General features: G+C 38.3%; 1 protein-coding gene across 4 annotated transcripts in view; it reads left to right on the top strand.

The window, feature by feature from the left end:
- The window catches only part of ncoa3 (nuclear receptor coactivator 3), a 340,425-nt gene that overhangs the window by 110,854 nt on the left and 203,740 nt on the right, over positions 1-25,831 (top strand). For all 4 annotated transcript variants that reach the window (XM_028811623.2, XM_051932914.1, XM_028811621.2 and 1 more), the window contains one exon: positions 20,364-20,458. The gene's annotated coding sequence lies outside the window, so the exon portion shown is untranslated. The remainder of the gene's footprint in view (positions 1-20,363; positions 20,459-25,831) is intronic.

Below are 25,831 nucleotides of genomic sequence, written 5' to 3'. Positions count from 1 at the left end.
GGTGTTTCAGTTTAATTATAAAAAAAGCCACATTAATATAGAGTATAAGGTTTCTACAAGGTTAGTTATTCAGAAAAATTGTTAAAGAAAACAAATTGATATCTAGTAACATGAACTCAGTGATTGGTATGGGCCCTATAAAACCTGACTGGAGCATCCCTGCATTTCTTATAATTTTCTGTTCGTCTATCAGACTTTTTTGCCCACTCCTCCATGTAGAACACCTTCATTAACTGTATGTAATGTTAGAGGACTTTACTGTGGGTTTTGAATTAACAATTTCAAAGGCCTACATTCTTTTCGAGCTGTTCTTTTGCAGATTTTCATGAGTGTTTTGGATCATTTGTCTTATCTTGCATGGTTCACGTTAAACTTTTTGCCAGATGGCCTCCATTCAATTTAAATACTCTTGGGTACACTGTGGAATTCATAGTTTCTGATAGCCTGTTGCATGGAACCTGAGGCAAAGTTTCACCAAACCAGTGTTTAGTTTTTGCCAAACATCCACTGGTGTTATTCCAAAACTCTAGGAGATGTCCTGTTGACCTTGGATTGAATTTGGGAATTAGGTTACCAGTGGTTTGAAATGATCACCATTTATAGGTAATTTTAACCGGCAGTGATGTGATTTAACTACTGATTGCTTATTAAATAGCTTTTTCTTCTGACAGCTTCAGAGAGCTTTTCTGATCTTGCCATGATGTAGCCACGTGATTCAGTTGCTAAGACCAATACACTGAAAGTTTCTGATGTGTATATAAAGTAAGTTCCTGCAAGTTACTTTGTATTGATATTGTAATCATATACTGTAGCATGCACTTGTTTTGGTTCATCAGATTCTATTTTTAGCCATTGGATGGAAGAATAGTGGTAGTGCTGTACTTTATCTCTACAAGGAATTTTCTTTTCTTTTGCCTTACATAGTACAAAGGAGTCAATGTGATCTATACTAATAAAAGGCAAAGCCCTCACTGACTCACTCACTCATCACTAATTCTCCAACTTACCGTGTAGGTGGAAGGCTGAAATTTGGCAGGCTCATTTCTTACAGCTTACTTACAAAAGTTAGGCAGGTTTCATTTCGAAATTCAAAGCATAACAGTCATAACTGGAACCTCTTTTTTGTCCATATACTGTAATGGACTGCAGCTCGCTGGCCGTGGGAGGCAGGGTTGCGTATCGCGTCATCACGCCTTCCACGTAATCACGTGAACTGACTGTGAACGCAGTACGTAGAAAACAAGGAAGAGCCCAAAAGAGCGCTGAAGAAAACATTCATTACACAATTGAGAAGGCAGCGAAACAATAAGAAGCGAGCGAGTGACGCATACAAGCATATTCATAAGTGAAGCTAAGGCGGAAACAAAACACGGTGTAAAGCGTAAGTTTAAATTAAGTTTGGCAAGGTTGCTTTTCTCCTGTACAACTATACGTTGCATTCTCAACAGTAAGCTTGCACGACTTGGTCATATTACAACCGGAGTGCTGAACTGACAACGTGGTATACAAAGAGAACTATAACAATCGTAATAAACGAACAATAAAACAATACAGAACCGCTAAGCAAGGAGAAAGGACGGCCTTATATGGCGTTCGTTTATAAAACAGAGGACAAGCTGTGTAAAGGCAGCTTCACAAAAAAACAGATCCTTAACAAATTGTTATTGGTATATTTTCCCTCAATTTAAAAAGGTTTTCTTTTCATCTTAATTAAAATTTAAAAGCAATACTTCACCGCTGCGAAGCCCCTCTAGTGCTGACGTCCGAGGTTCGATTCCCTTAAGGGAGTGCAGTGAGTGTGTACGCCTGATGAGCCAAGAATTAGGGAGAAACACGTGTCGTGTACTCTGCATTATTTGACAGTAAACTATTTTCAACCATTCTATGATCTGATCTCACAACTGAAGGCACCTTGGCTGATGTTAGCTGACTTGCTGGTAACCACCCATACAATCAGATTGTGATTCAGACTACGAATGCCGTATATATTATATATATATATATATAATATGTTTACATAACCTCTTTAACACACTACTTCTCCGCTGCGAAGCGCGGGTATTTTGCTAGTATTAGATCACCATTATTTATCAGCATTGTTGAAATGATTATCAAATATTCTTGTAAAAAATTAAGTGAAACCTTTTGTGAATATTTTAGATTTCCCTTTGAGTGGTTTCTAAATTGTGATCAGTTCTTCATCATAATTGATATTTTTTGTTTACAAATCTCTTGGAAATATCAATGTCTAAAAATGTACAATAAGCAAAACACTGCTCTTGGGAAAGTTACTCAGCAAGAGTAATAATTTACTTTTTTCTTATTGCACAATATTACTTATTACTTAGTAGCAAACATAATCAGTTACATTACTCATTATCTATATATATAATTCACTAAGTCGGAAAACAAGTAGCCACCCATGGAAAGCACGCCGGAAGGGGCGTGGATTCACTAAGCCGCCAATGGCACACGCAGGAAGGAACTACGCCCACCAACTCTAAGACCATTGGATTATGACGACAACTCGCAGAGCCACGCCCACCAACTCGGACATGTCGACTGGGAAAAAACGCCGTCATTTATCTTCATCTGGGCTACAGTACACATGCACCTCTGAGCCACGTTGACTTTTCGCTTACGACGCACGACCGCGTGCACCATAGCAAACTGTTTTACACGCTACATGCAGCAATTCGTTTCCGCGACAAACATGCATCTTCTTAGACGGTCCTGCAGGAACAGGGAAAACGTTTCCCGCCCACCAATGCAGGACCATGTAAAAAGAGGCATGTTTGTCGCGGATGTCAATTGCTGAATACAGCGTCTAAAACAGTTAATAGGCTGCAACAAAATTATGAAAGTACAGGCACATTTTTTCACACAAGCTGAGAGTGGGTGGGTTGGTGTTAGTTAGTTAATTAGTTCCTCGAAGGATTTCAACATTTAATATGCACAAGCGGTAATACTACAAAAGCAGCCCAAACCAGAAAAGACTGGCAAAAAATAGCCGACAAATTAAACGCGTGTGCATTGTACTTACTGAAAGCAGCGTTACGGATTTTGCAAATGTTCATTTTTTTCCCTCTGCTTAAAAACATTTAAAAAGCGGTGTGATTATGAAACGTATACTACGCCGCGGCTTGGCATGCAGCATTTATAACAGTTTGTTTGTCACGGATAATTTGCCTTTTACTATATAAACGCGTGTGCATTGTACTTGCTGAAAGCAGCGTTATGGATTTTGCAAATGTTCATCATATATAATCCACCAAGTTGTCCGACCATGCGGGCGCATTTTTTCACACAAGCTGTGTGGGTGGGTTGGTGTTAGTTAGTTAATTAGTTCCTCGAAGGATTTCAACATTTAATATGCACAAGCGGGGTTGGTGTTAGTTAATTAGTTCCTCGAAGGATTTTAACATTTAATCATTATCATATATAATCCACCAAGTCGTCCGACCGTGTGATACAAGTGACAGAGCACCACCCAAGAACTCGAACCGCTAGAGAGACACGCCCACCAACTCTAAGAGCACCAATTCTATACGCCTGCCCGCCTGACTGTTACCAGCGTTCACCGCAATGTGCTGGAGTGTAAAACCATCACAACTATGATAGTTAGGATTGACAGATTGATAGCTCTTTCTCGAATTGTTCCCCACGAACGAGGAATACCCACTGAGTGCGGGTTATACGCTCCCTCTGAATACGTCCCTGCCCTGTGTACGCTCCCCACCCCCCTCCTACTACTGTGGTCAGGTGACTTGGTGGATTATATATACAAAACCAGCCGAAACCGCAAACAACAATCAAAGGACAACGTGGCTCAGAGGTGCACAGACGACAGCGACTCAGGTGAGGAGTTGGGGGCAGCAAGTCTTTGATAGGCTGCAACAAAATGATGAAAGAACCGGTGCATTTTTTTTACATGCACCGTTACGGATTTTGCAAATGTTCACTTTTTTCATTCAAAGCGCTATCCACACAGGGAGGAACCAGGAACTGAACCCAAAATCTTCCACAGTCTCCTTACTGTTAACCAGAAACACTACCACTGCGCTACAAGGCAGAAAATGCAGTTAAAGAATGCACCAGGCTCAATTTTATTTTCACTTCTGTTTGGACAACTGTGTCGTTCAGGAAGTGTTCACCCATCAATACGTGATTATGCGGCGTATGCTACGCTGCGGGTTGGCTAGTGTTACTAAATTTCAATGGCCAACCATCACCACCTCCCTTAACAGGGTCATAATCTAGCTTCTTTTAACAAATAATCCACTTTATTGGACCAATTAACCTTGTAGAGAGTCAAAGCGCTATATAAATGTAATGAATTATTATTATTAAATGAAAAATTATAAATATATGAAGTACTAGATTCTCCTGACATTTTGCCTAAAGTATTCTTACAGTAAAAAGCAGCTTAATGATTTTACCAGACATTTACAAAACATTAAATGTTGCTTCATATTTATTTTACCAACAATATGTTGAAACAAAAATGACTCATCAGTGGAAATAGGTAACATCTCTATAGTATAGTCAGTGAGAGTGTCCTGCTTTGAAAGACAATTTTAGTTGTTTAGCTGGAGTTCATGCATTTCTAGCCATAAAGGACTCCCTGTGAGTGCCAGCGTATTTTTTCCACAAGTTTCACATTACTGCTGTGCTGCCGTGTCAGATGCTTTAATAAATTCAGCATATTTTTCACGGTTGAAAGCGTTTTGCTGCCATGACAAAGTTTACAATGGATGACAATCTTCTTTGCATTTTGAGACAAACTCAAAATAATGACAGTTCTTCAGATTTTTTAAAGTATCTATATTACTAACCGAGCATGGTAAACCGGATGGCATGGACGCAGGTACACGGCGATGGGACCATGAGACGTACTGCGCAGGCGCGTATGGCGCACGTCTCATAAACCGCAAGCGAAGTCGTATCCACTGCGCACGAAGGAGTCACGGCCCAAAAATGAAACGGCGCAACTGAAGGGAATGAGAAATGAAGCAACAACGCGCCCATAGCTAATGACTAACGACACAGCCACACACAAAAGAGGATTCTGCGCTGCAGCCCAGATTCAAACGGAAGAGGCTACGGAGGCCCCACATGTCCACAAAGAGAGTACGGAAGGCGCGGGAAAGTACGAAAGGCGAAGGCGCTTACACAGCATAGTGAAACCCAACATAGTACGGAAGGCGCAGGCGTCACCGCCATATTGAGTGGCACTACTGCGGAGTGAAGGTGCAGGCGTCACCGCCATATTCTGAGTGGCACTACTGCGGAGTGAAGTTAGGAATAATGTGCTGCTTGGGATTGTACAAACCGCTGAACGTTTTACACCAAATTCAAACACAATACAGCTCAGCGATACAAACACGAGCCCACCTGGATAAGATCAATGAACGCAGGCGCCTACAACGCGCGTCTGAAACTGCGGAAGCAAAGCAGGCACGGGTTCAAAACGAACAAGCTCGACTGACGGATATACAAACACGAGCCCGCCTGGATAAAATCAATGAACGCAGGCGCCTACAACGCGCGTCTGAAATGCCGCCGGCAAAGCGGGCACGGCTCCAAAACGAACGAGCTCGACTAATATGTTTCAGGATACCCAACGCCGGGGTTAGGCGAGCGAAGCGAGCGGATCCCCCTTGTTCTTCTCTAACTCATCCTCTTTCATTGTGGAGTTTTTTATGTAATACTGCCCTGATCTATGATGTGTTTAATAATAAAATTGCCTACACAGGACCGAAAAACAATTTTTTGCTTTCTAGTAACAGTGTTAGATGGATTAGTAACTAATATTATTACTGTTTTAGACATTGTAATCCCTTGTACTACTTGTTCATGGGAAAAGTAATATTACAGTAACTCATTACTGAGTAACAAATTATCATGTTAGAACTGATGTTCTCTCCAACAACTTTGTTGTTCATCATAAATTACGTGAAGCACAAATGGATATTCCATAGCATTACTTGTGTAATGTTTAATAGACAGACTAAGCAAGAGCGAAACTTTATACTAAAAGTTCACATTACTGTTTTGTAAAGTTAAAAAAAAAAAAAAAACCAAAAAAAAAAAAACCTACTATACACTCCATCTGTTAAGTATGCTTGAGAGAGCATAAAGTTGTTATGCTATATGGTTTCTTTAGTGCCTAGATGGCTTATAATAGGCAACATATTACAGCAGGATATGTTGTTGTAGTATATGTGACAATAAATATCTTTAATCATTTGAGTGTCACAGACTGATTAGGAAGAGAAGCACAGTTGAAGCAGTAGTAAATTGACAAAGGGAGGTTTGAATAGAGAAAATTCAGCTTGGTTGGAATAATCAATCTGGAGTCCTATATTGTACTGCCATGAAATAATCTAAAGTAAACTGTTCATGCATGGCATCCTAGAAAACATACTTGGAACTATTGAACTAGTTATGTCAAGTGGTCAAAATGTTTCAAAAATACTGCTGAGGTCTGATCAGCATCCACAGGAAGTGTTTGACTTGAGGTTATTTTTGCACAAGTTAATACATTTAATAATGTACATTTTCCTGTCTTGCCCTTCAATATGCAGGCTATATGTTGTAATAAGGATATTACAGTTCAGCTTTATGTGGATATTTTTTAACTCTTTTAGGGCGGATGTCGACTTTTGTCGACAGGAGGGGTTGAAGGCGAATGTCGACAAAAGTCGACATCCAGGGATAGGGGGCGACAATCAGCTGTTAATGGCGACAAATCTCACTGTCACGTCACAGGCATTCCCTCTGTGCTTGGAGGAATGCTAGAGTCGTTGACTCGGCAAATAAACATTGCGTGTGCGTGAGTTGCGAAATGTAAACAAAGGCAAGATGGCACCGACATATGAAAAGGCAGCGAAGCAAGTGCAGAAAAGAAAACACTCGGCAGACGATGTTTTGCGCATTATCGCGGAGTCGGACTCTTGATTTGTCAGAATCGGACTTTATTGGCAGTGATCAGGAGATCGAGCAAGAGAGTTACAAGCAGGCATCAGCTGATCAGACACCAGCCGATGCCGCGCCAGCGGATCTGCTGCCAGTTGAGTGCCTTCGCGCAGCCGATGCATCTACGGCAAGGTTCGCATGGGATAAATACACAGACATTGATCCGTTGAGAGCCGATCTGGCTACCGGAGTTTACAAGACGGCATGGCTTGCTGTTGGATACGACAGATCACCAGCTGCTGTACTTCAGGCTGCTCTCTCCTGATGCTGCTTTTCAGCTACTGTCAGACGAGACAAACAGGTAGGCAGAGATTTTTTTTGAATCGCGGGCTGCGTTTGCATCGTTTGGGTTTACTGTTTTTAGCATGGGCTATTCAAGTCTCACTGCCCCCAACCTTGACACTACATGCTTGTTTTTCTTTTGTTTCCCTCAATACAGCTAGGTGGGTTCTGCACACTGATTCAAGCCTAAGAGCCCTGTTCTTCCTAAGCTCCTGTGATTTTCATAATCACACCTGTCAGAAAACAGTCCGTTTTGTTTTCTGATATTTAATCTTTTCATGCCTGCCGGTGGCTAAATTTGGTCTATAAATTGTTTATGCCCAAGATGGAATCAGAGATCAATATGGCTGGCAGAAAATAAGAGAGCCCAGTATTTGAGATTTTTGAATGCAATATTGAATGCATTCATTATAAGCACACTATTGTTGGAGCAGGATATGTTGTGTGCTGTAGACATTTAGAGTAAAAAACCCTCACACCTTTAAATTCACCTAAATTTCATTACAAATTGGCCCATTCTGGGCAATAAAAGGAAAAGAAAAAAGTGCCAACAGTCAGAGCAGATTTGTTCAGCACAAATGACATTGAAAATATTTTAAAAATTATGAAATTGTTTAAAATTGTTCATATTCAGTACCTGGTTTTGATTATGCTTGTTTTTATCAGACAAAAACTTAACCAAATAGTAAACTGTGTCGTGTAATGTAGTAAGCTTCCACTAACATTAAACTCATATCCAAACCCGTTAAGTGTACAGTTCTGTCTCATTGTGACACAAAAACTAAATTCCATAGTAGTTTTTTAACCATACCATAATTACTAAAACTGAAACTAATATATATATATAAAAATAAAATAGAAATGTCTTTGTAAAATAACAACTAAATTAAAACTAAAAATACACGATGAAGGAAAACTAAAACTAAACTGAATTTCTAAGTAGGGTCAGGAAAAATATAGAAATAAAAACTAATATAAAAAGGCAAAACTATAATAACTTTGGCTGCTAGAGGGTTATGAAAAAATTTAAAAGGGCAAAACTGGGCTGTGGGACCATAAAGATTGAGAAACACAGGTGTAAGGGAAGGTGGCGTGGGCTGAATACATAAAAATTAGCCATATAGGACACTGCTGATCGAAACAAACCTTAACTCTTTTAGGGCGGATGTCGACTTTTGTCGACAGGAGGGGTTGAAGGCGAATGTCGACAAAAGTCGACATTCGGGGATAGGGGGCCACAATCAGCTGTTAATGGCGACAAATCTCACTGTCACGTCACAGGCATTCCCTCTGTGCTTGGAGGAATGCTAGTCTCGTTGACTCGGCAACTAAACCTTGCGTGTGTGTGAGTTGCGAAATGTAAACAATGGCAAGATGGCACCGACATGTGAAAAGGCAGCGAAGCAAGTGCAGAAAAGAAAACACTCGGCAGACGATGTTTTGCGCATTATCGCGGAGTCAGACTCTTGATTTGTCAGAATCGGACTTTATTGGCAGTGATCAGGAGATCGAGCAAGAGAGTGAGAAGCAGGCATCAGCTGATCAGACACCAGCCGATGCCGCGCCAGCGGATCTGCTGCCAGTTGAGTGCCTTCGCGCAGCCGATGCATCTACGGCAAGGTTCGCATGGGATAAATACACAGACATTGATCCGTTGAGAGCCAATCTGGCTACTGGAGTTTACAAGACGGCATGGCTTGCTGTTAGACACGACAGATCACCAGCTGCTGTACTTCAGGCTGCTCTCTCCTGATGCTGCTTTTCAGCTACTGTCAGACGAGACAAACAGGTAGGCAGAGATTTTTTTTGAATCGCGGGCTGCTTTTGCATCGCATTCTCGTTTTTCAAAGTGGAAACCCACAACGAAAGACGAAATGAAGCGCGCTGTGGCATTACAAATAGAGATGGGACAGAACTGGTGATATAACTTCAGGGAGCATTGGTCCAAACGTGTTTTGTCCCCTGGTGGCTTAGGTACGTGCTGCTGCAAAGTTTTATTCACTTCTGTAATAAACAGAAGCAAATCCCATGGGGTGAGCCAGGCTATAATGCCATACATAAAGTTCATAAAGTTTCATAAGATGAAAAGAGGTGACAATACGGTTTTCATGCAGGCAGAAAACTTGGTGGCAGTGACATGGCACGATGGTAAATGGGTGACTTGTCTCTCTACAGTACACACTAACAATATATGTGAGAAAGTGCAGCAACAGACAATTGAAAAATAGGCACCAAAGCAACACATATTGTAAGGAGTGCAATGTGGCAATGACTGAAATTGGCTGCTTTGAGCGAGATCAGACTTTGCTGTGTAAAATGTATGTGATATGTATGTGAAATCATAGAGTATGCAGGCTCATACAACATGCAAGACAGTAATATTTGTCAAAAGTAAATATTTTTTGTTGATTTGATATGTTAAACAATTGCTTTGTGTTCTTTTTTAAAAAATGTTAGTTTTTGGAAAAATATTCAGCCCTGGGAGAAAAGAAACAAAAAAAAATTAGCCCTAAAAGTGTTAACACTAGAATCCCTCATACCTGTGAAAAAATTCATAATGCTGGACCACCTTAAATTCCTTTGCACCTTGTCATCAGTGTCTTGCAAATGTGTCGATCAGCACTGGCAGCACACAGTCTGCTCACTCCTCCTCCCGCAGAGGCAGCTGAAGTCAACTCAGACGTCTCTTTGTCTGGCAATGAGGTGTTTGGAATTATATAGGGTAAATAATATGTCGTTATTTGAGATTCATAAATTTCATGTGTATTACATGTCTACAATGACCTGGGTAAATATAGGATGGCAAGAAATGTTGAACACATAACTAAAACAGAAAATTTTTGCAAAAGTTGAAAGATTTTTTTCTTTGATTATATTCTAGAATAAAATCTCACTTGTTTTATTTTACCTTTTGTGAAAGTGTTTGTTTGATATTTGGACTTCAGTCTTCACACATTATACACTTCACGTCTGCATTTTGTCATTATTACAGTAAGATGAAACTTTTTCTGTTTTAGTTATGTGTTCAACATTTCTTGCCTCACATTTCCTGTCATCCTGCATTTACCCATATGGTTGTAAACACAGAATGCAAATGAAATGTATGTATTCCAAATGATATATTTTTCAACCTTTTTCAATTTCAAACACCTTTTGCCAGATAAAGAAACTTCAGCATCTCAGTTGATTTCAGCTGCCTCGGTGGGAGGATGAGTGAGCAGGCTGCCTGCTGCCAGTGCCGATCAACAGATTTGCAAGACAAAGGCGCTTATCAGTAGGTGCGAGGGAATTTAAGGTGTCCCGGCATTACGACTTTTTTTCGTAGGCTTCAGGAATTCTAGTGTTAAATGTCCCTCCAAGATTCAGAAAGCATAGGAGACCCTTTGAAATAAAAATAATGAAGAATGTTACTATTAACAAGTCATTGCTATCTTGACGAAAGGAAAAAGTGTGAACCTTCTGTATGGACGGAAAACAAGTACCTGACAGTTACAAGAAATATGGCTTCTAAAAAGATGCTGCTTGGCATCAGTGTTGAAAAGACTGGAACTCTGTGTGATATATAATATTTTTTTATACTCATTGCTTGTTGGTGACCTTTCATGGTAGCAGCATCAGTTCATGAAGGCAGTCAGCCAAGAGACTTCTACCTCTGCAATTTCATCACCACCTCTTTCAGTGCTTCTATGCAGTGTTTATCATCCATCAATTCCAGTACTGTTGCTGGCCATGCTACAAGTACATAATAAACAAAAGGCATTTGGCTTTTGTGGCCTATTGTTTTCGTATGGCTGTTGGCTGCAAGTATGAAAGGCTTCAACTTGGCCAGCCATAAATTGCCATATGATGTACTGCTTCAAGTTTCTTGAAGTAGTACTTCACCCCTCAGGAAAAAAAAAATATATATATAATATAATTATTTTGTTTATTTTCTTTCTTTGTGATTGTAGTTATGGCTGAGAAAAATATTTTAATCTCATGTTTTCATAGAGAACAGAGATCTCCAAGTTTATTGATGGTCAGCAGGGGACCAATACTGAAAAGCAAGTAATATTCAGAAGCTTATGAAAAGTTCCAAGTTACTTGTGTTGTATAACCCAGTGTTAGTTATCCGGTTGCATGCTGACAACATTCAAAGTATGTGCATTTTTACTAAAATATTATTAAATACTTAAAGAAAAATCAGACTGGTGCACAGATTTGATCCATATTCAGATTAGATTGATTTCTTGAATTGGAAATATTTGGTTAAGTGCTCTGTTGGATACTATGTAGGGCTGGATAAGGGCTTAAATTGATATTGCAATTATTGTGAACCTAAATGTGATGTTTGATATTTCTTGATATGTTCTCAGTGCACTTCAAAGCTTGAAGATCGGTACCATATAAACATGCACTGTATCCAAAGTCCAAAACCTGCTGTATTTTCTCACAATAATAATAGTAAATATTAGCAAAGAAAACAGTTTTTTTTTTTTCTTCGAGTGTTACAATTTAACAAATAGCTGTGTCTCAAAGAAACTTCTCAATTAACGTTTTCCTGTTTCATTATTACATAACTCACATCATAATACATGTATATTGTATGTGTATATTGTAGATGTTTTTATTATTTACATTATTTGTAATGTTTCCAAATTGTATATTTGGTACTGTACTATATTTGCTTTTTCTGACTCTGATCAGAGAGTCACGAAATTAAGCACAAAGAGCGACAGTATATCTTATTTTCTAAATATAAAGTATTCAGTTTTTTAGTCTGAGATGTCTGAGATTTATTTGTATATGTGGCCTAAAATAAATAATGAAACAATACAGTTAAACTATGTCAAAGATCAGTAAAATACAATATCTTGACTGTATTTTTGATAGTTCAAGATTAAAATTTTGAAAATGTATCCAACAATTCTTGAAACAGAATTACAAAACAAATCCAACAATTAACATAATCTGTAGTAAAATAATTTGCATTTATCTTCAAGGCACACCTCATGAAGCACAAGGACAATGCATATCACAAATGCTGCCAGATAACATGTGTAAAGGTGTGAAAGGTAATTTATAACTAAAAGTAAACATTATGTAGACATTAGCTATCCTTATAGTAAAGGTTTTTTTTTTTTTTTTGCTTTTTAAATCTTTATACATGCTTACGTTTGATCATTGACATTCATGACTTGGGGAATATTGCAAGTTAAACATTCCAAGGCAGTCAATATCAGCAAGAAGCAAAGTGTGCTAAGTGCACAAAATATAAACTAGAACCCTAAATAGGATGAGACAACACTATAAATTTAAATCATTCAGGATAGACTTTCCTCAAGGTCATTAGGAAGCTCAGTACACCGACTAAACAAAAATACAAACTCAAAATGAAATTATATGGCATGTATGGTAGTGTACCCAATAACTGATATACAAACATTGAATAATTCACCATAAAAAGTACGAAGGTTGCTGTTTTTATTCCTGCTTGTTATGTTTTTAGTAGCAGAAAGCATGTGAAATGGATGGACAAAGACTTAAATGATGTGTGCACTTGTCTGAATGGCCTTTTAAAAAGTTGTAATGTGTTTTGTATTTAGATGTTGTAGAACTTGGATTTTAATCTGTGAAACCAAACCATTTACAAACTACAGGGCTAAATTTACGTATTCAAAACACTTCCTCTTCTGATCCATTTTTTTCCTTCCTGCTTATGGGCAGAATTGACATGGATATGTCTAAGAGGAATAGTGGAGACTTTGCAAATTTTATTTAACATTCGATATACAGTAATCCCTCCTCAATCGCGGGAGTTGCGTTCCAGAACCCCCCGCGAAAGGTGAAAATCCGCAAAGTAGAAACCATATGTTTATATGGTTATTTTTATATTGTCATGCTTGGGTCACAGATTTGCGCAGAAACACAGGAGGTTATAGAGAGACAGGATCTTTATTCAAACACTGCAAACAAACATTTGTCTCTTCAAAGGAGTGCGCGTCAGAAGCAGAGAATGTCAGAGAGAGAGAAAAAAAGCAAACAATCAAAAATCAATAGGGCTGTTTGGCTTTTAAGTATGCGAAGCACCGCCGTAGAAAGCAGCTGCAAGGAAGAGAGCAATGTGAAAGTAGTCTTTCAGCATTTTTTAGAGGAGCATCCGTATCCTCTAGGCCAGTGTGTGAACAGCCCCTCTGCTCACACCCCCTCCGTCAGGAGCAGAGATTGTCAGAGAGAGTGAGAGAGACGGAGAAAAACAATCAATCAAAAGTCAATACGTGCCGTTCAAGCTTTTAAGTATGTGAAGCACTGTGTGGGAAACATGTCGCTTGACAAAGCAGCTGCACAGAAGGGAGCAATGTGAAGATAATCTTTCAGCATTTTTAGATGAGCGTCCGTATCGTCTAGTGGTGCGAACAGCCCCCCTGCTCACACCCCCTCCGTCAGGAGCAGAGAATGTCAGAGCAAGAGAGAGAGAAAAGTAAACAATCAAGAATCAATACGTGCTGTTCAAGCTTTTAAGTATGCGAAGCACCATGCAGGAAGCATATCACTTGACAAAACACCCACATGTAAGCCCAGCAAGGATGGCAGCAATGTGAAGGTAATCTTTCAGTGTTTTTTGAGGAGCGGCCATTTCCTCTAGGGGTGTGAACAGCCCCCGTGCTCACAATATATGTGAGGAGTTTTATTTAATACGTAATACGCGCTCTGGTTGGGTAGCTTCTCAGCCATCTGCCAATAGCGTCGCTTGTATGAAATCAACTGGGCAAACCAACTGAGGAAGCATGTACCAGAAATTAAAAGAGCCATTGTCCGCAGAAATCCGCGAACCAGCAAAAAATCTGCGATATATATTTAAATATGCTTACATATAAAATCCGCGATGGAGTGAAGCCGTGAAAGTCGAAGCGCGATATAGCGAGGGATTACTGTATTGCCCAGTCCTAATGTAGTTGTGATGTGTTTTGGGAGATGCTTTTTTGATATATAAATAGTAGTAAATAGTATTCTACTTGACAAAGCAATTGATTGTGGCAGAGGAAAGCATGCCATGAATTCGGAAAAATAGCATTAGCTTTGAAACTATTGAACTTGTCCTTTAAAAACTGCCAAGCAAAGCAACTAATATACCATTTAAAAAATAAAAAGTGTGACCAGCGCACACTTAGCAGTGGTGTAGAAAACCAAATGCTTTATTACAATAATTAGTCTTCAGCCTTGACTTGGGTTGCCAGACGTCCCTTATATACGGGACATGTCCCATATGTGATCATTTTGTCCCCTGTCTCGCACATAAGGACTTTTCAGGGACACCCAAATGCCCCGTATTTAGTTTATTTTCAAATTTCATAATAAAAATCTTTTTTCACTACCTTCTTATGGTACTTAGTTGTAACTTTATAAGTAATTATACTTTCTTTTCTGAGATTCTCTTGATGAAAATAACCCAAATGTAACGAGGAAACTAGTGTTTGCTGCCTGTTTGCAACTTATTCAGTTGCTGTGGTTGGCTGAGGACAGTGACACTGTTACCGTTTTTTGCTCTCCAGCTGTGCTGCTGTGCATTTCTGTATTAGCATTGTCACATACAGTGTCAACAAAGTGTGTTGTTACTACTTGCCATGGCCCACTTTTTTTCTAACTGCCTGTATTACGTAATACTAATATTTATCTGTTGTCTGTATTAAATATTTTCAAATGATTTTACTTTTGTATTTCCTCATAACCCATTAAAATCCTTGCTTTGTTTTTAACTTATGTCTCTACTTTTATATATTGGTCTGGGTGTGTAGGGGCCAAGTATAAATTTATTTATTTTTATATATATATATATAAATCTAGAAATAGATTTTAAGTGTCCCGTATTTCTAATGTTATAATCTGGCAACCCTAGCCTTGACCATAACTGTCATAGGATTTCTTGGCAAGTTATTCCAGAGTTTGGTGGCACTATAGTTAGAGACGCTTTCTTTTTACTGTATACATACATATCCTTGGAATTTTAAGTAAGGAGTGCATTTTGAGTTATGGTTTAGAGCAGGGGTCCTTAAACTTTTTAAACAGGGGGCCAGTTCATGGTATCTGACTGTTTGGGGACCAGACTATAGTTTGTTCATGGCCCCCCAATTCCCATGCATACTGCACACATTTTATTTGTAGTGCAAAAACATGAAAGAACAATACAATATTTAAAATGAAGAACAATTTTAACCAACATAAACCTCAGTATTTCAATGAGAAGTGTGGACCTGCTTTTGGCTGATGAAATAGTCAATGTCCGGTTCCAACTTTGTCACTGCCAGTCATAACAAGTGTTGCAAGTGTGTATCAGTTAGTCTGGATCTGGTTGGAGATTTCAGATGTTTCATTCGAGGGAAAAAGTCTGTTCACAGACATAGGTGCTGCCAAAGATGGTTGCCATTTTAAGTGCATGGTTCCCGAGATTAAGATACGTCTCAGAGGGGAGAGATGCATAGCAATTAGTAAGGCTGCTTGACTTGAATGTGTCTTTCAGAGAGTCGCAATTCTGTAGTTTAGCCAGTTCCATTTGGTAAATTGGATCAACAATTTCAATGTCAACAGAAATTGATTCCGGAAAAGCTGTATGTCCTGTTCATGGAGATGAAGCTCTTTGAATCTCATTTGAAACTCCCTTTACAACATTTCCAATGAATCCACAAATTTTTTGTGTGGAAATGCAACTGTTGGTTTCTCAGCCAACAGCTTTTGAGTAGTGGGGAGATGACAGAAGTTTTCCTCCTTCACTTGTTTAATGATGAGGTCCAATTTTACTTCAAATGCTTTCATATGTGAATGCATATCACAGATGAGCTTCCCCTTTCGTTGAAGTTGCACATTGAAACTGTTGTAGCTCTGTTAAATCTGTCAGAAAGGCAATGTGCAATTTCCATTCTGCATCTTTAAGCTCTGGTACTTCTTTGTTTTTTGAAACCAGAAAAGCAGAAACCTGTGGAAGTAAGTCATTAAAATGTTTCAAAACTCTCCCTCGACTCAGCCAACAGACGTCTGTGTGGTACAGAATATCTTCATAGGCAACATTCATCTCAGACAGAAATTCCTGAAACTGTCTGTGGTTTAGTGCTTGAGCCCTAATGTAGTTAACACAGGACACCACAACTTTCATGACAGAGTTTCCACTTCAGTGATTTACAACACCATGCTTCTTGATGGATGAGGCAGTGTATGGCTATTGGATGTGAATGGTTGTGTTTGTCCATCTCTTGGTTAATGCATGCAACCACTCCTTTTCACACCATGCTAGGAGCACCCTCAGTTGTCACATTGGCTAGTTTAGCCCAGTCCAGCTCCAAATCATTCAGTTTGACGAACCTTTTCATAGATATCCTCTCCTGTTGTTGTTCCTTTGATGCTTTGCAGTGCAGCAAGCTCCTCTGTGACTTTGAAATGATCATTTGTCCCATGAATGAAAATTAGAAGTTGTGCAGAATCACGAACATCATTGCTTTTGTCGAGTGCCAATGAAAAATAGCAAAGTTTTTTTGAGGAGTTTTGCAAATTTTGATGCAAATTGTCCCCCATTTCTTCAGTCCTTCGTGTAATTGTAGGTCCTGAAAGACTCACTGTACTAAATAAATCAGCCTTCTCTGGACACATGTCTTTGGCAACAGAAAGAAGGCATTCTTTAACAAATTCTCTTTATGAATGGTCTGCCAGTGTGTGCTATTAGCTTGGCAACTTGAAAACTTGCTTGCAGTGATGAAATATTTAGCTGCTTCTGCTTCACAAAAGCATTTTGATGAGTTGTCAATCCATTTTTCAGTTTTAATATTTTGTCTTTTCTCACTTTTTCAACCAAACAGTCATATTTGTCTTTGTCGAATTTCGTAGTGTTGACGCAAATTGTATTCCTTGAACACAGCCACTGAACTCCTGGCCTACCAGACAAACAGCTCTCTCCTTGCACTGCATGAAAAAGTAATCGTAGATCCACTGTTCTTTGAATATCCTGCACTCGAGTCAGTTTTTCATTTCCTTGACATAATTGTTTCCTAGGGAAGCACATTGGCTATTACTTCTTTGGGGTGGATGCACATAGCTATCACATCTGCTGCTGGCCTGTGCTTCTGGTTACTGGGTGGCAAGCAGTAATGAATTCATACACTTTTTGTTTGGAAATGCAGCAGATGACAGGTGGTGCTGCTGGCCTGTCTCTCTGGGTACTGGACGACAAGAGGCAATGAATCCACACACTTTTTGTTGGTGCAGTTGGTGCTGTGGGGCTCCGGTCAGGCCCCGGGTGTGAGCAACTGACCAATTTTGGCCTGCTATTGTCTAGGCAGCTAGTGACTGAGGGAGAGTAGGCCCTGCACTGGGCCTGGCTACTACCTGTTTGCCTCAGCAGCCTGACACTGGACGGATATGGAGGGCCATATCCGGCCCGCAGGCCACAGTTTGAGGACCCCTGGTTTAGAGTATAAAAATTAACAGGTTCATTAAGGCAAGAAAGGTGATTAAACCATTAAAAACATCTGTGAAAAGAAGCATTTTAATATCATCTGTAAAATTAAATGGAACCTGAGTTTAATGGGTGTACTTAATTACAGATCTTTATTGTCTTTAAGTATGCAGGAGGCAATGCACTACAGTAAAGTGGAAGAAATGAATGGACATGAAGGACATGTAACAAGATATACAGTGTAAACATAGTGACAACATATTCTCTCCTTCAAAGACAACCCTTAATACACAAAACAAATTAAATTGTATAAAAATGAATCCCTCAAGAATTATCCCATCCCTGATTTTACCTGTTAGCCTGGTGATACAGCAGGGTATGTTCAGTTATAGTTCAATATAACTGCATTATTTTGATCATGGGCACATTATTTTCTTGTCATGAAATGGACTATTGTGTCATAATGTTTGTAGATTTACTTTTATTGCAATAAGATCATTACACTTTTAAGGATGCTCCGATGTTTCTGAGTATGGGTTATTTTGTAAAATTAAGACAAGTAGTGAAACACAGACCCACAATCCTAAAATAAAATGCAAATAACAGATAGGAACTCCTGATACTTAGTTTTCTAATTAGTTACTTCTTTCAGATGTTTAACAAGCTGCCACATTACATACATTTTTGTTTACTTCTAATGTATTCAGTGACTTTGTGCCCTGATTTCTAAAGTCTTTGATTATATAGCCTATTAAAAATATTTAGAATAAATGTGTGTATCCAAATATAATGGTATGGTGTAATGCTCAATTGTTTACCAACATCTTCTTTGCTTCCGGTGTTTTTGTCTTTCTCAATGATCCTTTTCTAACTCAGAGGCATGTTTTTTTTCTCGCAGCTTTGATAATTGATAATACTGTCATATTCATAGTTTTGTGTTTTCAGTGTATTCTCTTTTTCAGTAGTCCTATTTGCTGTTGTACCTTGAGTTTCTTCCTTCCATTTTTCCCCATGATTGATTGAAAACATGAAGTTAAGGAGTCTCTACAGCTCTCTTCCTGTAATCAAGGAGTAACCTTTTTCTATAAAGTACAATGCCTTCTTAGCAAAATGAAACTCGGTTGTTTGCTTCCATTTATAACGGTGATTCATCTTTAAATTTAATATGTTGATCTAAAGCTAAAATTGTTTTAATCTTTATTTTTTCATCTTAGATTTATGCATGAACGCTATTGAAAGCAATCATTCCTTCAGTTTTTTACCACTTGAAATTATAATTTGTAGTTTTTGCCAGACTTTTATATGCTGTATTTGGGTCATATTTGCATTTTAGCTGGTCTTTGACCCACTCTGTGGGTGAACTCTTCTCTCTGGCAGTGTCTTGTCTCTTTAAGCAATAGGAAATAGGCAGAAATATATTTTATTTACATCTCACCTCTTTAAGATTCAATTCATGTTGCAGTTCATATTCATATAGAGTAATTTCTTGCATAATGCAGAAATGATTACACCAACTTTTTTTATTTACTTTTTGTATGCTTTTGTAAATTTAGCATAATGAAACTATTAATCGACTATTGGCCCATCCTTTTAACCCTCAGGTGAGATGTACATTTAAATATAGGACAAGTACAGTGGACCCTTGACTTACGAACTCAATTCGTTCGCGAGGGCTGGTTGTAACTCAAGTTGGTTGTAAGTCAAGACTATTTTTCCCATAAGAAATAATGGAAATACCCATAATGCATTCCGAACCTCCCACTGCAACACTTACTTAACCTTTTCATAATAAAAAAAGGGTTGTATAATGTGCATAATTTACCAAAACACCAATAATTTTTCTAATGTACTAACCAAAAAGTAATAAAAAGTGCCTAGCCTACCAGAAACAACAATTTCATACTGTACTCACCATTTAATTTGACATCTTTGGGCTGCAGGAAGGGAGGAGGATGATAATGAAACTGAAGGCTTTTTAAAGGCTTTCTTTAACTTGCGCTCAGGCATTTGCAATCATTTCAATAGCTTCTTTTGCGTTAATTTTAATCTCCTCCTGCCTACAAGTTATTCTGATGAGAATTTTTCTCAGCATTTCCTTGCAATGATACAAGGAACTGTTTCTGAACTCTTCTGAGACCCCCCCACTCCCCACTCAATGGGAACGACATGCTGAAGTGCGTCCTGAAGCGCGATTGCCGCGACTGTGGAAGCTTGCTTGTCCATTGCCGGGCAGGGATATCACATGCATATTACCCATCGATATCTTTTCTGTTTGCTTTGGCTGAGAGACTCAGCACAGCTTTAAGCCGGCTTTTGCCCCCAGCAACAGTTAAACAGTCTTCCATACGGAGTTTGGACTTTGGCATGTCTTCTAGTTGGGGGTGGTCCCAAGAGAGTTTACAAACCTGACATTTTATTGAATGAGTGCCGCATTAATAGGAATGTTTCTGTTTGTTTACAATCGCGCAATTGGATACACGTGACCTCATTCAGGTCGTAACGCAAGATGTTGGTCGTAAATCAAAATAAAAATTTTGGTCGTAAATCAAGTTGTTCGCATGTCAAGCCGGTCGTATATCAAGGGTCGACTGTAGTTTAACTTTGAGAGTAACATTTTGAAATATGTTTTCTCATGTTCAGCTGTGTATTGCTATGTTTTACGTATTTTTTTTTTTTTTTGCAGATATAACTTGTCTTGCTTTTAAAACCACTATATTGTGAATTTGCCTTTCACCCTGGACAACAGCTCCTCTACATAAGAGTCGAATACTAAGTTAGGTAAGAAATAATATAAACTTTTTACATAGATTACATGAGGCTTGCAGTGTGAATATCTCAATCTATAACATTTATACTGTATGTTGGCTATGAAGTTAATTGATTTTTATTTGTTGTACGAGTATGAGATGAACACAGATTTTCAGATTCACAGATCTAATCTATACACTTCACTGATGGTCTCTAATGCCAGGAAAAGTGGCAAATTATTAGATGATTTTGACTTTCTTTGCCCTACTTCCCACACAAGTCTTCCAGTCAGGCATGAAGTAAAATATGCATTATAAGGCTTGCTCACTATTGACATTTGATTTGCATCAGATATAATTAAAATTATTATTTCACTTTGAAACAGTAGTGAACATTTGTGGCCCACATCAGTTTTGAATTTTTTAAAGGGGATATTTTTTTTTTTGGATTGGCCCCAAACTATTTAAACTTGATCTATCTTAGATCAAGGACAGATTGACTTATTGAACAAAACAAGTTCTACATTGGTATGCAATCCAGACATTTAAAATTTTGATTTTGTTTAATTGTGAGATACATATCAGCATAGTTTAATGCAGCTCACATAATACACAGCAATTTAATTTTTATGCAGCTCATTTAAATCAGTGGAGTTTCATCAGGGAATATTGTAATGTGTTTGTAACATGGGGGGGGGGGGGGGAATTGCAAAACCATGCGAGATAGTGGCATATTTTCTTGGGTTGATTTGTGGCACATGCTTCTGTTATAGGCACTGCATAAGATTTTTGGTGATCAAAATAGTCAACTGGTTGAATCACAGGTGTGCTTCTATTCCATAAAAACACAAACAGACATTCTCAACAGATGTCTAACAGGAAGGAATGGGGAAATCCAGAGCCTGCAACCATTTAGAAAATCAATCTTACGGTGTTGAATGATGTGAAATGTTGGTGTTGGAACATAAATGAAAATGATACACAATAAGCTTTTAGAAAGACATAACGTACAGAGTATGGTAATATTTATTTTCTGGTTCTTTAATAAACGCAATTCTAACAGTGCCATCAACAGCATTTAAAACAAAAAATACAATTAAGAATTTCCAACAACATAGTTTCTTTGTTTTTAAAATGGATGGATGACATTGCCACCATCGGCAAGTAACAGAAACAAGTTAGAAAATGGGAATTTAGCAGTTTTGAAAGTTGAAGCATTTTATTTTTGCAAAAAGTCATCACTCTTTTCGTTTTTAAATGTGTTTGCAGCAGTGACTCATTCAGAAATACTATATTAGTGATAATATCTGATATTTTCAGCCCCTGCTTTTCTTAGTTTTATGGTAACTTAGTTGTAGTGCTCCTTAATTGTAAAGTATTATGGTAGTTGAGTGCATATCTTTTCTTTTTTTTTTTTTTTTGCAGCAAACTTCCTGCAGTGTAAATACAGACCAATCAAAGCTTTTGTTTTTATCAGAGAGCTTTAGCCTTTACTTTTAAGAAAGTGGAGTAAAATAGAATTGGAGAAGTCATCCTGTGGTTTTAGGCAAATGGCAAGAAAACTAAGTTAATTCAGACCTTATTAATTTTGTCCTTTACATTAAAATGGAAACTATTTCTGTTTGTTTGGACAGGGAAATTGTTTTAAGTGCAGCAGCTTACATTTTTAATTGGAAAAAGATAATATAAACAATTTGAATTTACTGCTTAGTAAATAATAGGTTTGTTAGTTTAACTGCAAAATATACCTTTTACTTACAAATTTTTTAAATCTGTTAGACTTATGTCTTCTTGATAAACAGCTTATGAACATTTGATACATTTGGGTTTTTTTTTTTGTGTTTTTTATTTAAAGATTTGTACTATGTTTTTTATTTCTCTGTGTCATACAGTGTATGTTTTGGTAAGAAACAAGTACTGCATAATTACACCTCAAGAATTATAAATGTCTAACTGATGCACTGAAGAAAAAAAGCACATCTTTATAAATATAGTAGAAGAATATTTTAACAGCAGTGAATAAATCATACAAGTGGATATACATTTACATTTAAGCAGTGCTTAATTTCCAATATTAATTGTGTGAGAGAATTTTTGTGTTGCATACATTGTGAAAACTACTTTTATTTAAGTCTTGTTTCGGTTGAGTACATTATGGAAAAAATAAACTTTGACATCTTGTAATTATTAAAAAGGATTTTATTTTAAGCAAATTTTATTTACTTTAGTATTTTTATGGTCTGTGTACAATAAAGCCTACAGAATTTCATTTTGTTGATAACAGTTAACACCTGTGGTCTTTAGTTTAATTGTTAAAATACCAAACCCAATTCTTTTATACACAACATAAGGCTTTTATGTGTCTGGTTATGCAGGAGCTTCATGTAAATGATTTTTAAAGGAATAAAGAAAAAAAAAAAATAGAATCAGCTGATTAAGTAACATGAAATTGGTGATCTGTATCAGCCTTAGAAAAACCTAAATGAAGCATCCCTAGTGATAATATAATTTGTTTGTAGATTACATAAAATACATAGTGTTTACAATATCATGTACTAGAGTTTAAGATGCAGCTGTGATTTGTGGCATTTGTAGTAGTTTTTATAGACACAGTATTCCACCAGGGGCCTCATATATAACACCGTGCGTAGAATTCACACTATAACATGGCGTACGGACAAAAGCAGAAATGTGCTTATGCACACAAAAATCCAGATGCATAAATCTGTGCATACACCAACTTCCACGTTCTTCTGCTACATAAATCCTGATCAACGTGAAAAGTAACGCACGTGCACATGCCTGCTGTCCCGCCCCTACTCCTCCCAGAATTATGCCTCTTTGAATATGCAAATCAATATAAATAGCCCTTAAGCTCATCCTTCTGTGAAAAGACAATGGCAAATGCATGGGGGAAAATAGAAGAATTTCAGCGAATATGGTTTAAACAGTGGTATAAACAAGAAAAGGAAGTTGATCGAGTGACATAGCATATCGGAGAAACTCGAAAACTCAAGTTCACAGAGTCGCGCAGTGCCCGAAATAAAAAAAAGATGTTGTCACATATCAAAGTCTCTGCGAAAAGGCGAGTCGTAGCCCACCGTCTGAGTGTCATATGAAAGCTTATTAGGGTACAGAGAGGAAAAAAAAGCACGAAATGTCAATTTTAATCTCGAAATTTCCACTTTAATCATGTAGTTTATTTTGTCATTAAAGTAGAACATCATAAACTTCATCTTAAAATCGTTTAATTTACTAGTTTCTCAAATCCCATCGTAACTAAAGTAGCATGTTAAATGCTTGTTTTGTATTTGATCTTCAATGTGCTCTGTGTGTGAATCACTACGTGCTCCTGGGTTTTCTCTTCCTCCAACAGGACACAGAATCCATTACATTTGTAATATTACAGCTCTCTGAATAATTAAAATACTGAGATGTATACGTGATATCATTTTCATGATGATAGGAGTTAAAGCATGTTATTAAACTTGGGAAGACGGTGGCACAGTGATTGTACATGTCTCACGCAAGATGCTTGCTGCACCATGCACAACTTTAAATTAAATAATTTATTGTAGCAGTACAGTCTCCTTCAAACGTACTAACCCCCAATTCCTTTTCTTACTTTTCTTTCTCTAAATACCCAGTCGCCACACAATCAGCTCTGTAATAGATGTTAAGCCATCTATAAGCTTAGAACGCAGATTCTTCAAAAGAACCACCATTGTCCCCTGGCACAACTCATCGCAGCGCCCGTCGGGTCCTTAAGCCACTCCCCATGTGCTCATGCGTGACTATGTATATGTATGTGTGTGTATGTATATGTATGTATATATATATATATATATATATATATATATAATATCTCCAGAAAGTATTCACAGCGCATCACTTTTTCCACCTTTTGTTATGTTTCAGCCTTATTCCAAAATGGATTAAATTCATTTTTTTCCTCAGAATTCTGCACACAACACCCCATAATGACAATGTGAAAAAAGTTTACTTGAGGTTTTTGCAAATTTATTAAAAATAAAAAAACTGAGAAATCACATGTACATACAGTAAGTATTCACAGCCTTTGCTCAATACTTTGTCGATGCACCTTTGGCAGCAATTACAGCCTCAAGTCTTTTTGAATATGATGCCACAAGCTTGGCACACCTATCCTTGGCCAGTTTCGCCCATTCCACTTTGCAGCACCTCTCAAGCTCCATCAGGTTGGATGGGAAGTGTCGGTGCACAGCCATTTTAAGATTTCCCCAGAGATGTTCAACTGGATTCAAGTCTGGGCTCTGGCTGAGCCACTCAAGGACATTCACAGAATTGTCCTGAAGCCACTCCTTTGATATCTTGGCTGTGTGCTTAGGGTGGTTGTCCTGCTGAAAGATGAACCGTCGCCCCAGTCTGAGGTCAAGAGCGCTCTGGCGCAGGTTTTCATCCAGGATGTCTCTGTACATTGCTGCAGTCATCTTTCCCTTTATCCTGACTAGCCTCCCAGTTCCTGCCGCTGAAAAACATCCCCACAGCATAATGCTGCCACCACCATGCTTCACTGTAGGGATGGTGCCAGGTCTCCTCCAAACGTGACGCCTGGCATTCACACCAAAGAGTTCAATCTTTGTCTCATCAGACCAGAGAATTTTCTTTCTCATGGTCTGAGAGTCCTTCAGGTGCCTTTTGGCAAACTCCAGGCGGGCTGCCATGTGCCTTTTACTAAGGAGTGGCTTCCGTCTGGCCACTCTACCATATAGGCCTGATTGGTGGATTGCTGCAGAGATGGTTGTCCTTCTGGAAGGTTCTCCTCTCTCCACAGAGGACCTCTGGAACTCTGCCAGAGTGACCATCGGGTTCTTGGTCACCTCCCTGACTAAGGCCCTTCTCCCCCGATCGCTCAGTTTAGATGGCCGGCCAGCTCTAGGAAGAGTCCTGGTGGTTTCAAACTTCTTCCACTTACGGATGATGGAGGCCACTGTGCTCATTGGGACCTTCAAAGCAGCAGAAATTTTTCTGTAACCTTCCCCAGATTTGTGCCTCGAGACAATCCTATCTCAGAGGTCTACAGACAATTCCTTTGACTTCATGCTTGGTTTGTGCTCTGACATGAACTGTCAACTGTGGGACCTTATATAGACAGGTGTGTGCCTTTCCAAATCATGTCCAATCAACTGAATTTACCACAGGTGGACTCCAGTTAAGCTGCAGAAACATCTCAAGGATGATCAGGGGAAACAGGATGCACCTGAGCTCAATTTCGAGCTTCATGGCAAAGGCTGTGAATACTTACGTACATGTGCTTTCTCATTTTTTTTATTTTTAATAAATTTGCAAAAACCTCAAGTAAACTTTTTTCACGTTGTCATTATGGGGTGTTTTCTGAGAATTCTGTGGGGAAAAAAAATGAATT

The sequence above is a fragment of the Erpetoichthys calabaricus genome, chromosome 10, assembly GCF_900747795.2.
Source record: "Erpetoichthys calabaricus chromosome 10, fErpCal1.3, whole genome shotgun sequence".
In the NCBI taxonomy this organism is placed as follows: Eukaryota; Metazoa; Chordata; class Cladistia; order Polypteriformes; family Polypteridae; genus Erpetoichthys; species Erpetoichthys calabaricus.
Note: the sequence above shows the minus strand (reverse complement) of the source record. Positions and strands in the feature narration are given on the sequence as shown.